The sequence below is a fragment of the Puma concolor genome, chromosome A3 (assembly GCF_028749965.1).
Source record: "Puma concolor isolate L17-30 chromosome A3, mPumCon1.1.hap2, whole genome shotgun sequence".
Lineage (NCBI taxonomy): Eukaryota > Metazoa > Chordata > Mammalia > Carnivora > Felidae > Puma > Puma concolor.
In genome coordinates, this window is record NC_141669.1 from 115485858 (window position 1) to 115500396 (window position 14539).

Consider the following 14539-nt stretch of genomic DNA (forward strand, 5'->3'; position numbering starts at 1 on the left):
GCATCACCCATCTGTTGAGCATTCTGAAAAGTAAGATGTGCCATGGGCCTGAGCATTGCTCTCTTGCTAAGACACTGCAGTAGCCACCCCACCCACTCCTGTTTTCTCCCCTTCATGGCTTCAGAGAGATTTTTCTGACTCCTGTCTCTGATCAGAATCTTCTGGAGCTTCCCATTACCAGGAGGATCAAGTTCAAACCCCCAAAGCTGGCAGTCAAGGCCTTTCCTGCTCCAGCCTTATTGTCCTCTGTCCCCATCTTGCTGCTCCAGCCAGCTGATCTCAGACATCCCATAAACTCCAGGACCTTTTCACACTTTATAGTTTTGCTCCTCCCTCTGCCTGGAAAAATCCCACACCCCTTCAAGTTGTGGCTCCAATAGTTTGTCTTCTCCAAAGTCTTTCCAGATCGCTCCAGGTGGACTGACTCCCTCCTCAGGACTGTCACGACCTTGTGCGCACGTATCCATCACGCTTATCATATTGTATAGTAACTGTTGGTTTCTTCCACTAGAACAAAAGCTCCTTGAGGGGAGGGACTCTGTCGTAGTCTTTCTTGTGTTTGTCTTATAGCTCCTACTTGGGCACAGAGCAGGCACTCCATATATACTTTGTTGGAGTATGAACTGGAAATGAAAGGGGAGAATGTGGATGGATGACAGAACAAGGGGCGGAAGTATTTTTTTTTTTAATTTTTTTTTTCAACGTTTATTTATTTTTGGGACAGAGAGAGACAGAGCATGAACGGGCGAGGGGCAGAGAGAGAGGGAGACACAGAATCGGAAACAGGCTCCAGGCTCTGAGCCATCAGCCCAGAGCCCGACGCGGGGCTCGAACTCCCGGACCGCAAGATCGTGACCTGGCTGAAGTCGGACGCTTAACCGACTGCGCCACCCAGGCGCCCCAAGGGGCGGAAGTATTAACGAATAGTAAAATAGAAAAATGAAACCATGTATGATAGTATGGGTGGATAGAAGAATGGATGAGTGGCTGGATAAATACAAGGAGGTATGGACAGAATATGATGGAAAAAGTATGGAAAGAAGGAAGAATGAAGGAAAGGGAATTTAGATGTATGGGTGAATGGATGGAAGAATAGGAGACTGTATAAATGATGGATGGATATAAGAGAAGCGGGAAAGATGAAGGATAATGGATGGGTGTACAGACAGATAAAGGGATGGATGGACGGATTGTTATGTGCCAAGTTAAGAATGTTCCACTCTCTTGTGCTGGAAGACGGTAGGGCTCTGGGCCTATGATGTATTTTCCAGCAATTTGGGAATTACCTCCCCCTTCTGGATAAGTCTGTGTATGACAAGGACAAAGGAGGTTCTGAGTCTGTATTTCAATTTGATCTCTTGTGTCTCCTCTTGTCCTCCCGCCCACTGCCACCTCTGTCCCTCTCTCTCCTTCAGACGTCCACTCACTCAAGTTATTTAGGAACATTTACTCTGCTCTCACCCAAGTGCCCACATCGTCTGAGCCTTATTACTGCCTGGACTTTCAGGTAAAATCAGCAAGTTCTCTCCTGAGAATCTTCTGAGATTAGCCAAACCTTCACATTTGAGACTAGCTGGGTGGTGGCCCCACCCCATCACTCACTGGTCTTCTCTGTCAGGCAAATGTGCCACAGCTGCCCTGTCAAGAGAGGCAGGCTTGGCTGCTGCTTGACTGTGCAACCTTGGGCACATGGCCTTAGCTCTCCATGCCTCAGTTCTCTCATCTGTCAGATGAGAGTGATTATCAGACCCATATGAAGTGATCATAGCTCATCAATTCCAAGACACACATTTCCCCCACATTGTACCATTTCTGAAGTTGACATATGTCTTATATTCAATGGTATCCCATAGTTGGCGATTAAAAAAAAATTCCTAGTGGCACATTAAGATCATGTGTATCTTAATCTATGGTTTTTTGACATGTATGAACTATAGTACAATGATTAGATGAGAAGATGTCTGGTTCCAGAGTAGAGATTCAAAACTTAGTGGTTTATTCCCCTTTCCCCTGGATTTATATCCATAAAATAAACAATCAGGTTAGTTACTTAGGATCACAATATGTGGGGTCCAGGCTGGAGAAGTGAGAAGTGGTCCACGGTGGAGAAGTGGTCCATGCTGGGGGAGTGGCCCATGGTGACCTCTCCTGCATCCCTCTTTCTGAGCTTCTTCTAAACATGAACATGGTCCAGCCAGCACCCCGACTCATGGGAAGTTCTGATTATGAGGAATATGATTTGTTCCACAAAGTAGGACCTTCAGGGACCTTGGGAACAACAGCCCCCATGCCTTCCAGCACTCAACTGCCCAGACTCAGAGTTGGGAATCCAGATTGTAAGAACAGCTCTGCCACCAGCTCACTGTAAGACCTGGGCAAAGCAGTTCACATCTCCAAGTCTCCTTTTTCTTGTCTATAATCCCTCTATGGCAAGTTTGTTGTAAGGATCAAATGAGAGGCTTGGGGCCTGGCATGCAGATGGTGCTCAATTAATGGAGGCTTTCCAGTTTTTCCCAGGACAAACACTTCCCGGCCTCTTTCATTAACTGGCTGATTGAAAGTAAGTTTTTTCTTCTCATCTCCACCCCCATTGTTTCCCAACCTCATTGCCTTCTTCAGTGTTGAGCAGTCCTTTCTCAAGGGCTCTGAAAGCATGGGCTCTGGGGCCATGGAGAGCCTCCCTGACACAGAATCCATATTTTGATCCATAAGGAGCACTAAAGCTGGGTTTTTGGATAAGCAATGCCACAGTGACCAGTGGGGTTCCTGAGATAGCCTGCTCCATAGTGATTAATGTTAGATTTGAATTCTAGGTTCTCCTATTCCATCGTGATCCTTGTTATAGATTTTCCTGAAGCAGCCCATTCCATAATGATCAATGTAGGAGCGGAGTTCTGGGGATAGCCCACTCCGCAAGCATCAGCATTGAAATAGAGCTCCTGAACTAACCTACTCCATGGTGAAGAGTATTGTCAAGAAATTCACTCACTCTGTAATAGTACTTCAGGGAAATTGCTGAAATTCTCTACTCCATAATGATCAGTGTTGTGGGGTTCCTGGAATATCCTACCCCATAGGGAAGACTTCTATCATGGGGTTCCTCAAATATTTCACTGTTGTGGTCAGCTATCGGGATATCTCATTCCATAGTGAAGGTATTACCGTTGGGTTTCTGGGCTAGCCCATTCTCTTGGTGTTAAAGTGAGGTTGTTCTTAGTATTATATGTAAGTTTCCAGGCTGTCTCACTTTGGTGAAAAGCATCGTGGTGAGATTCCCGGGATATTGCACAACTCTATTGTGAGAAGCTCTCCAATAAAGCCAAGTGATCTCTGAGTCTTAAAGGAGGTTTTTTTTTTTTTTTTAAGTTTTATTTTATTCTTTATTTTGAGAGGGAGAGAAAGAGTGAGCAGGGAAAGGGCAGAGAGAGGGGGAGAGAGAATATTCCAAGCAGGCACCATGTTGTCAGTGTAGAACCCAACACAGGCTTCAAACCCATGAACCGTGAGATCATGACCTGAGCTGAAATCAAAAGTTGGACACTCAACTGACTGAGCCACCCAGGCACCTCAGGAAGGTTTTGTTGTTGTTGTTGTTGTTTGTTTTTGTTTTTTTATTACACCGTTGTGTTTTCATTCTATTTCTCAAATCCCCTATGCTGAGGGGTGGGGGAAGGAAGGGAGAAGACAGGAGCAGTGGACAAAGGAGAGCTGTCCTGGCCAGACTTCAGGACTATCATCATAGCTTGCCTCAGGCCACCTCCGTCTCCTCTAGGTTTCTCACCAAGATTGGGTCCCCAGCAAAAGACAGGGGAAGAGACGCGATCCCCTTCAAGCAGGAAGGGGCAGCCTGTAGTCGCCCTGGAGAGCCAGGGACGGCCTGACTCATCTGAGAGGCCTCTAGTGGCTTCCCTGGGATTCCTCCGTGGTTGTGCCGAAAACCAGGGAAGATGGCCAGAGAAAGCCCTGGCCTCGGCATCCTGAGACCTGAGTTCAAGCCACAGTTCAGCTACTAGCTCTCCAGGTGACCTTATACCAGATCTTTCCTCTCTCTGGGCCTCTCCTGTCCCATCTGTAAAATATGCACAGTTTCTGAAAGCCTTTCCCTCAACGATGAGTGTTGGGGACATAGGAGAGGACAAGGCCAAAGGCCGGAGAGGCCTGTAGTGGCCATGGTTTTTCCAGGGGCCTCTCCGGCCTCCGCTCTTGTCCTCTCCCATGTGCTACCACAGGCCTGCTTCACAGTGACAACTTTTCATGTCTCTCTTTGTTGCCAGTTGCAGAGGCCCAGTGGTCCTCCTATCTGCAGGATCGGCATGGCACCTTGCGGGGACTCCAGTAAGGATGTTTAAACCCCAGAGAGTCACTGTGGAACTCTGGCCCCATCTCGAGAGACCGTCACTTGATGATCTGCCACAGCCGAACTGCCAACAGTCCCTTTGTTGGGCTTGGGCTTGGATGTGCTGGAAGACGGAGTACCTCTCCAGGAAGGTAGGTCAGCATGGGGCTGGTTATGGCAGGGGAGTCTCTAAGAACTGAACCAAAGGAATGGAGTTCCAGTGGGGGAAGACCGGGCTGTGAACATGGCGCCCCCATCAGGAGGTAGGTCTGCCGTACAGCTGAGGGTTTGAGCATTGTCGCTGGCCGCTGAAGCTGGGGCCATCTTCTGCCGGGTAAGTAGGGCCACAGCATTCCCGTAAGACGCACGATACCAGGCCGCTGACGAGCTATAAGCCCTCCAGGGCCCAGAGGCAATGGGTGCTACCAGTGAGGTTGCCCGGGACCCTCGGACCCTGTACCCTCATCTCCCACTTGTCTGTCCTCTGCTTTCCTCTCCTGTATAACGAATTTGCTCCAAAGCCACTTTTTCAGGTTTAAGATACACTTCAGGATCTGCCTGGAAAAAATAAAATTGAGGAACAAGAGAACACACGTTTAGAATCCTGGAAGGTCAGAATCCGGGCCTCAGAGGGAACCTATCTTCCTGATGGGTGGGAAGGAGCAGGAATGTCAGGCCGGTAGGTCCCACATCACTGAAGCCCTGACCCTTGTTTTGCATGAGACCCTCATGATAAGGCTGTGACAGGGAGTGGGCGGCCCCTGTCACAGTTCTTTGGTGCAACTTTGGAGTCAGCTAGACCTGAGTTCAAATCCTGCCCTTCCACCGACTCTCTGAACCTCAGTTTTGTCTTCTGCAAAACGGGAGTGAGAATAGCCCCTATCTCATAGGGTAACCCTAAAAAACTTCATGAAGAGGGGCGCCTGGGTGGCTCAGTCGGTTGAGCGTCCGACTTCGGCTCAGGTCACGATCTCACGGTCCGTGAGTTCGAGCCCCGCGTCAGGCTCTGGGCTGATGGCTCAGAGCCTGGAGCCTGCTTCTGATTCTGTGTCTCCCTCTATCTCTGCCCCTCCCCCGTTCATGCTCTCTCTCTGTCTCAAAAATAAATAAACGTTAAAAAAAATTTTTTTAACAAAAAAAAAAACTTCATGAAGAAAGCGGCAGTGCAGAGGCTGGGACTGCGTAGCAAGCTGCCTCCACCGGGTAACAGTCTAAAACCAATGAGGCCAACGGAGCAACCATGCAGAGATGTGGATTGAAAACTTCAAGGGGGTGTGAGAACCCGCAGTCAAACCCTCCGCGTCACCCCTGATCCCCAGAGAGAAGCCCCTGCAATCACAGGGGTGGAAACTGCATGAGCTTCAGCTGCCCCCTCGCCCCCATCCCTCCACCTCCGGAAGGAGTAAGAACAGACTGGCGGGACAGCCGGGTGATGGGGGTGCAGTCCCCAGACGACACCACAAGGTGGAGCCATGCCCCTGCTAATCCATGCTTCCTACCCTGAAGCCTGAAGATCCTTATGTAAAGCAGCATTTTTGACGCCAGGCACCCCGCTGGGCACGGGACTTTCATGATCTTAATTTTCAAAGCCATCCCTCAAGATCAGTATCACTAGCTCCATTTTATATATGGGGACACCGAGGCTCAGAGAAGTGACATGACCAAATGTGAGGACTAGAGAGTCATAATACTTGGGCTCAAATCCCAGTTCCTTCAGCCCACTAAGATACTTAACCTGTCTGTGCCTCAGTCTCCCCATCTGAAAAGTGGGGCTAATAATAGCAGTAACATTATGATAGTTTAATAGACCTTAGCTATTTGTTTTTATTCCGTGCCCAGCCCTGTGCTCCGCACCTTACATGAATCACTTCATGCGGTCCTCACAACCACCTTGGGAGGTGGCCATTAATATCCTTTTTTTGCAGATGAAGAAACTGAGGCTCAGAGAGGCTAGCTGCCTGTCCCATTTCCACCCAGCTAGATGGAGGCAGAGTGAAATTCAAAGCCAGGTCTCCTGGCAGAGAGTAGTAGGAGGTATCCAAAACCTCAGAGGAGAGAGATGCCCTAGATTCTTGTCCCGGCCTACATCTCCCTCATGCTCTGGCCTCAGTTTCCCCACTGGTGCACAAGCAATTGGGATGCATGAAGCCAAGCCCCTTTGCCACCCCCGGTTCTGTGACTCACAGTGTGGCAGCCAAGAGACCCCGTTCTGGAGGTGCCAGAGTTGGGGCAGAGGAACCCCCAGGGACAGGAGGGCCCCAGGTCTCCATGGGTCTCCCCACACCCTGCACAAAGCGACCCCAGACCTCAAGCCTCTCGAGGCCTCCCTCATGTCACACGGACCCATGGCCTGAGGATGCACTGACAGGTGTGGCTCACAAGGCCATTCTGGCCCAGCAACACATATGACAGTATTCATTCTCTCGGCCGCCTTCTCCAGCACCGTATTTGCGAACCACACGAGGCGCCTGTGGGCCTGGAGGAGAGCTGCGTGGAGCCAGATGGAGGGACAAAGAAGGGAGAGAGGGGGAAGCGGAGTGGCCTTCAGCGTTCTCCCCAAGTCTCTGCTGTGCCCCCGGGCACCTGGTGTCCTCGGTCCAGCAATAAACAAGCCTGGAGGGGCCTCCAGTTGCCAAAGGAAGCGGAGCAGGAAGCTCTCGGGAACATTTATTCTTTCAGGCAACAAATACAGTCGGGTCACATTTGCTGTGAATCTGATTCATGCAAACATGGAATCGTGTCCTGCAAAATACTAATGAGGTTTCACCTTGTGAACAGAAAGTTAATTATTTCTTTCATTGTTAAGAGCACACAACCAAACACACCCCAGCCTGCCCCTCCTTGGGAGGAATCGAGGCCCTTTCCATTGACACCACACCCCCTCCGGCTCCCTCCCTCCCTCCCTCTCCCCCCTCACAACCAGCTTCCCCAGAGCTGAGCCGGGCTGCCTCCCTGGGCTCTGGTGAAGCTGTGGGTCCTGGCGGGGTTGGTCCGGGCCTGAGAGTATGCATTCCCACAAGCTCCCTGCAGAGGCTGAGGCTGCCGGTCCCTGTGTCACCCACTGAGCAGCAGGCGCGTGGGGGGCGCGGCCAGCCCCCTCCCCACCTGGCTTCCATCCGTCACCCCACAGCCCAGCTCCAACAGTGTCCTCAACAATTTCAACGTGGAGGAACTCTGTGGACCCTAGTCGGCTTCATCCTACGTGGCCCCAACACAGACGCTATTTCCTCCTCCTTGAAATTAGTTCTTCCTTTGGTTCCCCCCCCCGCCGCCCCCCACAGTCCTCCTGCCTCTAAACATTGCAGCTCTTCCTCCTCCCCCCCCCCCGGGGTGTGTTCCTACCGGCCAGTCCCTGTTCCTGCACCCCAGCCACTGCGGTTTGTTCAGAGCCCAGCATGTAACCCCAACTGGGCCAACGGGGGTCAGCCCGAGACTTTGAAGGAATCTCAGGGAAGAAACACCCTCTTTCTGCTACGGTTGTTAAGACAGGGTGCGGACCTGGAGCTGCCAGCAGCTAGCTGTTCCTGCCACCTTTAACGGGGAGCTAGTTTGAGAAAGAAGCCAGTGAAGAAAACAGACCACGTCGCGAAGAGGAGCGCGGTCCCGAAGATTCCTTTGAGCACTTGGATTCAGCCGCGCCTGAAACCCGTGGACCTTCAGGTTATGTGAGCAAGGACTCCCTTTCACACCTAAGGCAGTTTGGGTTGTGCTTCCCATTCCCAGCAACCCAAATAACCCTGATGGATGCAATTGACAAACGCATCTCCACTCACTCTGCGTCAGACATGGCCGGGAAATGAAATGAATCCCAGACAGACCTTGACCTCCCCGAGTTGACAATCGTGTGTGTCTGTGTGTGTGTGCACGCACGCGCATGCAAGGAAGACACCTGTTCAAAACCTACGAGTGAGAAGTGCCGGCTAAGTGTGCCAGTGAGGGCTTCATAGAAGGGGTGCCCTGAAGGAATGGGGGGGGGGGGGATCTGTCTGGGTGTGACATCCTCAGACCTAGCTCTGGGCACTGGGAGGAGTTGATGCAAAGCAGGTTCAGGAGGCCAGAGAGGAAGTCCTGGGGATGATCCAGAAGAAACAGAGAGCCTGAGCAGGGTGGTAAGCGGAGATCCCACTGGACCTAGGTCCTGTGAGGAAAGGCAGGCAGCTCGCTGTTTTCTCCATACTTTCTCCTCCTCTTTTACCTGGGCGGCCTCTACCTAGTGTTCTGGAACTCTGCCTTCTCTCACTTAATTACCCCCAGTCCCTCCTTGCCAGGATCGGCACCTGGTTTTAGAGAGAAGGTTCGAAGAACTGACTTACCTTGCCTAAAATCACAGAGCTGGTAAGAAGCAGGGTCGGGACAGAGACCCTCCACCCTTCTCCCAGGCAGGCATTGCAGGCCTATCTTAACTGAGCACTTACTATGTGCCAGGCCCTGTGCTGAGGGGCTTAAACCTCACCTAATCCTCACGCCAGTGTCAGCAAATTGGCCTTCGGGTGATTTCTATTTTGCAAATGAGTATTGGAGGCTCAGAGAGGTGATGTAACTTGCCTAAGGTCACACAGCTAGGAAGTAGGAGGGTTAGGACTTAAACTGAGGTCTGGTCAATTACTACAAGTCCCTGCAAGATAAACATACTCAAAGCCACCCCAGGCTTGGGGATTATGCCAGTGTTTGTTTTCTGTCTTCTCTGTCTCCACCTGTACCATAATGTCTTATCATTTCGTTCAAGTCTCAAAAGGCTCAGTTCAACGCGATTCTGTTTATGAAAGGCCTTCACCAGGACCAGGCTCTGTGTCAGGGACAGCAGCGAAGCCTCAGGAGGAAATATTCTGACCATCTGCAGGGGTTTTCAAAGCACAGAACATGTTCAAGTATGTTACCTGCTTCGTGGAGAGTAATCACAGGCGGGTATGTTTGCCTCCACACTCTGGTGGGGTCTGAGGGTAGACGCACACACGAGTGCTCTCTGGGGCGCAGCACCTGGCGTGGGGCAGGGCCAGAATAGAAGCTCCATAAATATGGGATGAATGAATGGATGAAGGGATGGGAGGATGGACCGGAGAGGGAGGCATAGGTTTCTGGAATCTTCTCGCTGGACTCTGGATCTCATCCCCTACATTTATCTATTCGGCCAGATGGCCAGCCTGTCCGTTACCCTGTTCTTTGCATTCTAATGCACTACAGTGTTTATGGGGACCCACTGCAAGCCAGGCCACAGCTGACTGCCGGACGCACAATGATGGCGGAGCCATGAGCCATGAGCCGTGACCTGAAGGAGCTCCAGTCCACGTTCCTCCAACTAACACATTTTAATGAGTGCTTCCTCTGACACCGACCTTGGGCTGGGTGGTGCTAGGGAAGAGACACGAATCCGAGCGCTTCCCCCACCCGTGACGGGCTCCCACAGGCCAAGGGGGTGTGAGTTACCAGGATATAAACGAGTGTGTGGTGTGAGAGGCTCGGAGCATGGACTCTGGGACAAGGCTACCTGGGCTCTGATCCCAAGTACTCACTGTGAGTGACCCTGAGCTATTCACTTGGCCTCTCTGTGCCTCAGCTTCCTTGTCTATAAAATGGGAACAAAATAGCACCTGCCTCTGGTTGTCTGGGGGGAGTGAGTACCTATGACACTATAATTTCCTGCCACTCATGAGTGATGGCAGGGGCTCACCTACTGCCCCACAGGGTGGCCCGTCTCTGGAACAAGTTCATCTTTGACTGCAACACAGGGTGTGGTATTCAGGAGGTGCCCAATAAATGGTGATCAAATGGAAGAGTGGTCCCAGCTCAAAACAACTTACATTTGTTACATGAATGAACGAACGAGGGAGTGAACGAATGAGGGAAATGTTTGAGAGCTGAAAAAACAAAATGTGTTTTCTCTAAAATCAGGAAAAGAAAACCAACGTCAGGATCCCAACATGTGTAATTAAAGGTCTTCAGACTGTGACATCATGACAACTTTGTTCACTGTTACATTTAGCAGTCGTGAAAATGACAATACATGGGAAAACATTTGTCACTTGGATCCCTCTTGTTTGCCAAGAATTCCTGAGTGGGTAGTTCAAGTGTGGGAAACTGGGGGCCTATTGTAAATTGGATGAATTATTCGCACCTGACTGATTTCAAAGGAAAAAGGACAATCCTTTCAGTCTTTTCCAGTAAAATAAAGGAATTTCACTGGGTGGATGAGTGGGTGCACATCTCTGCAGCCATCATCGCCTGAGGAAGGGGTGGAGAGGGGGAGCCTCAGCCCAGCCCCCAGGCCCCACCCCTCTGCAACCTCAGCCCCACCGCTCCCCCTGTCTGGTCTCAGTGAGCTGGATGACCTTTTAGGACCTTTCTTGCCAGGGAATTGAGCCATGTTGGGAAAAAGATACCAGCTCAGAGGTTAAGGGCTGGGTCAGTGGGACCAGGAAGCTGCCACGGTGGAGATTAGTAGTCACACCGAGGTAGCACGTCCCAGGCTTGAGACAGCCAGCTAATCCTTAATGCCTCACTGGAGATTTTCAATGAGAAATTCATCCCACGACCCTCAAGGCTGGGGCCCTTGTCCCCGAAAGGCAAATACCTGCCATGCGTGGAGACTGCCTGTCCCCTGGAGAGGGGACAGAGGGGACAGAATACACAAGAGGAGCCGTCACTGTTTCTGTTTCCGGGATGGCTCGGACGAGCGGCCTGGACCTCAGGTGGCCTCGGAGGGGACCGACCTCCCCGGCCACCACCAAAGGCCCTTTGCGTGCCCCCTCACACCCGTGTCCTGAGGGTCTGGAGATCGTTTGCTTGGCTGGGAGGGGACACTGATACAGCACCCCAGCATTGTGCCAGCCCCAGACTGACGTCCTCAGACATCACAGCAGACCAGAGAAACACTAAGCCCAGCATTAGCACCCAGAGCAGAGAGGCCAGGGAGACCCAAGGCCGCACAGCTGAGGGGAGAAGTGGGCCTGGCCAGCCAAGCCCATGCTCAAGGCCACTCTGCAGCCCAAGGGCCACCAAGCAGGTCAGCAAGCAGGGGCCAGAGCGAGAAAGGAGAGGTGGGTTGTGCCATAACCTCTGGGGAGAGGCAGATACGCGTGGAAAGTACTAGCAGACAGAGAGCCATGGCTCTCCTTTGGAGGAGCCACCTGTGGGCGAAGTCCTTGACCTGTGTGTAGAAATAATAACAGCGGGGCGCCTGGGTGGCTCAGTTGGTTAAGCGTCCGACTTCAGCTCAGGCCATGGTCTCACTGTTCGCGAGTTTGAGCTGTGCTGACAGCCCAGAGCCTGGAGCCTGCTGCGGATTCTGTGTCTCCCTCTCTGACTCTCCCCGGCTTGCACTCTGTCTCACTCTGTCTCTCAAAAATAAATATATGTTAAAAAAAAAAAAAGTTTTTTTTTTAAAGAATCCCTGCCTTCTGGAGCTTCCATTCTAGAGGGAGGATGAGAACCACACATCTTTCAAAAGCGCTTACAGGCTGTACACATGTTACCTTGTCTCCTTTTCAGACTGGTCCTGGGAGGTAGGCACACTTATTGTGCCCACTTAAGAGATGAGAAGGCTGAGTCTCTGGGAGGGTAAGGTCACAGGGCTGGTAAATGGCCGGGGGAGGATTTAAGCCCAGGCCTGTTGTGTCCTTTGTCATGCTCCCACACTGTCCCTTGTCACCCTCCCAATTTCCCTGGGCTCCTACACACTGTGCTGCATCACCCCTCGCTACTGTTTACTGTAGCAATAATAACGAAGATGGTAACTGTTACCCATGGAACACCTCCAGCAGGAGCTGAGCTGGGCTCTCCACTGCCATTTCCTCCTCTGGCCCCCCGCTAGCAGCTCTTCTGAGGTAGAGACCATTCTGATTCTCACTTTATGCTAAAAATAACAGAGGCTCAGAGAGGTTAGGGCACTGGCCTGCTGTCACACAGTCAACAAGGGGAAAGACTGAGACACACAACCAAGGCCAACTCAACGCAGATGTGCTCAGGCCAAGCCGGAGGGACCGTTAGTGATCACCCAGGCTCCTCTTGCCCGTCCTGAAAGGTGGCAGACATCACTCGCCAACCATCCCCTCCAAGCCCCGGAGCTGCCTCAGAGGCCATCTCAGCAGAATGTTCCATCGAGCCCTGCGATCAGTCAAAGTCGTGCATGAGACCAGAGTTCTCAGACCTCCCTAAATTGGCCCGGAAGGGGAAACTGAGGCCCAGTGAGGAAATGCACGAGCCACACACCAGCGGCCCAGGGAGCCAGGACTGGTGGGCACTGGCATACGGGGGGCCTGAACCCATTTCAGCTCATCAGGACCTCACTGCACACAAAAAGAAGAGGCACAGCCGCCGTTAGGTGAGCATGAAGCCTATCGGACGCACTGTCTCCTTTAGCCTTGTCACTAACCCCGTGGTGGCAGGGCTGCGTGCAGACGGGAAAACCGAGGTGGACAGGAGTGAAGGGACCAGAAACCAGCAATAACGATAATCACCCTCATCACTGCTGTTACCATGTGTCGAGGGCCTACCTCGTGCTAACCCTTCCACACGGGTTACCCTCCTCATCCTCAACAACACCCCTGGCGGGTAAGTCCCGCTGTTAGTCCCATTTCACAGATTGGGAACCTGAGGCTTCCAGAGACGACACCCCTTATCCAGGTCATTCAGCCAGCAACAGGCAGAGACAGGGGGTTCGAAGCCAGGCCTGCCCAAGCCCCGAGCCAGGCTCTGACCACCACCCTCAGAGCCCCCTCGGCACCTTTTTGATTTCCACTTTGCCCCTGGGATCCAGGCACGGGGGTGTTTATCCCATGTTACAGACAAGGAAACTGAGGCCTGAGGTCTTTACGACACATTCGGCCTTCTGGGCTGTGTTCCTGGGGCGGGAAAAACTCTCTTCAGGGATTTCAGGGCTGTGCCCCATGGCCGGAGGAAGAGGGGCCCCACGTTGGCAGAACTAGGTGTCAGGCGAGGCGGGGGGGGTCTGATGACTGGTCCAAGGCCACCCAGCACAGCTCTATTGGGTTCTCCAGGTCCCCGCCCCAGCTTGGGGACCTGGGCCGCCACCCTGCTCATGCTCTAATGGTAGCACCACGGTCAGCATGAGGAGAGCTAGGTCCCCAGCCACCAGTCCTATCCCACCCTCGCCCGGGCCACGTTTGCTTGAAGGACAGGCCGCCGGGTCCTTACTGAGTGGCAGGTGGGGGAACAGAGGAGACACACGGGATGCTCCTGAGCCCTCTGCCAGGGCTCCCCAGCCTGATGCCAAGTGGCACCCATTGGCGTTTCCTGGGGCCTGTTCCGGGTTGACACAGGCCCAGGGCACCAGGCGTTACAACCAACTCAAACAGCAGAGGCTGAGGGATAAACAGGATATTCAAGCTCCAGGGCTCTCCCGCCCCGCCAGCTGGCCTCAGTGTGACAGGGGTGGAGGGATCTTCCCTGGGGACCCAGATGACCAGTTCCTGTCTTTGTAAAGCCAGGGCAAGCCACCTCCTTTCTCTGAACCTCAGTTTCCTCAACTGGTAATGGGGCTCCCAAAACCTCCTCACAGGGTGGTCGTGAGGACTAGCTGGGGTAAGTGCCCCGAAAGCATCGAGCCCAGCACCAGGCACCCAGCAGCTGCCGGACACTCCCCTGCCTCTACCGGGTGCAGGGCACTTGGGCAGAAAAGGGGGACTCGCTGCTTCTCCCAAGAGGCCGCACCTGGAACAGCCGCTCTCAATCGGTGGGTTACCATTTCCCAGCCCTGCCCTCTCCTGTCCCGGCTTCGAGCAAGTTGTCTTTCCTGCCCCAGCCCCACGCTCCTCATCCGAGAAACGGGGCAGTAACACGCCCCGCAAATCCGCTGGGGAGACGAAACCAGATGAAGTCAAAGCACCGTACAAAGTAGGTGCCCAATAAATGGCAGTTGTTACTGTCCATCGTCTGTTGGTATGGGTCTCATACCAGCTTCTACAAGAGAGACTACACTGTAGGGTGCTGTGCACATGAGCTATAGGCTTGTTCCGGTCATGTCTAGGCTGAGCTGGGGCTCCAGAGGTTGGGGAAGGGTCATAGGTAGGCCATAGGAATCAAGGTACAAGACACCTCTGAGTGAGTCATCCAGTCCAGGTGTTTTCGTTTCTGGTCAACCGCCCCCCACCCCCGGGGGTAGCCTAGACACGGACCCCCTTGGGGCTCCAGGAACCCCTGACCCAAATTAGCTAAGGATGAGACTCAAGTACCTGTACGTTAAACATG

The 14539-nt window shown here is 52.6% G+C and overlaps 1 protein-coding gene and 1 long non-coding RNA gene across 2 annotated transcripts in view; one reads left to right on the forward strand and one right to left on the reverse strand.

The window, feature by feature from the left end:
* The window catches only part of LOC112869699 (vomeromodulin-like), a 288979-nt gene that overhangs the window by 105083 nt on the left and 169357 nt on the right, over positions 1–14539 (forward strand). The window lies entirely within an intron of this gene.
* Positions 1976–14539, reverse strand: part of LOC147582708 (uncharacterized) — a 61782-nt gene continuing 49218 nt past the window's right edge. The window contains exons 6-7 of the long non-coding RNA XR_015249440.1: positions 9214–9313; positions 1976–4894 (exon numbers count right to left, since the gene is read on the reverse strand). This is a non-coding gene — a long non-coding RNA (uncharacterized LOC147582708). The remainder of the gene's footprint in view (positions 4895–9213; positions 9314–14539) is intronic.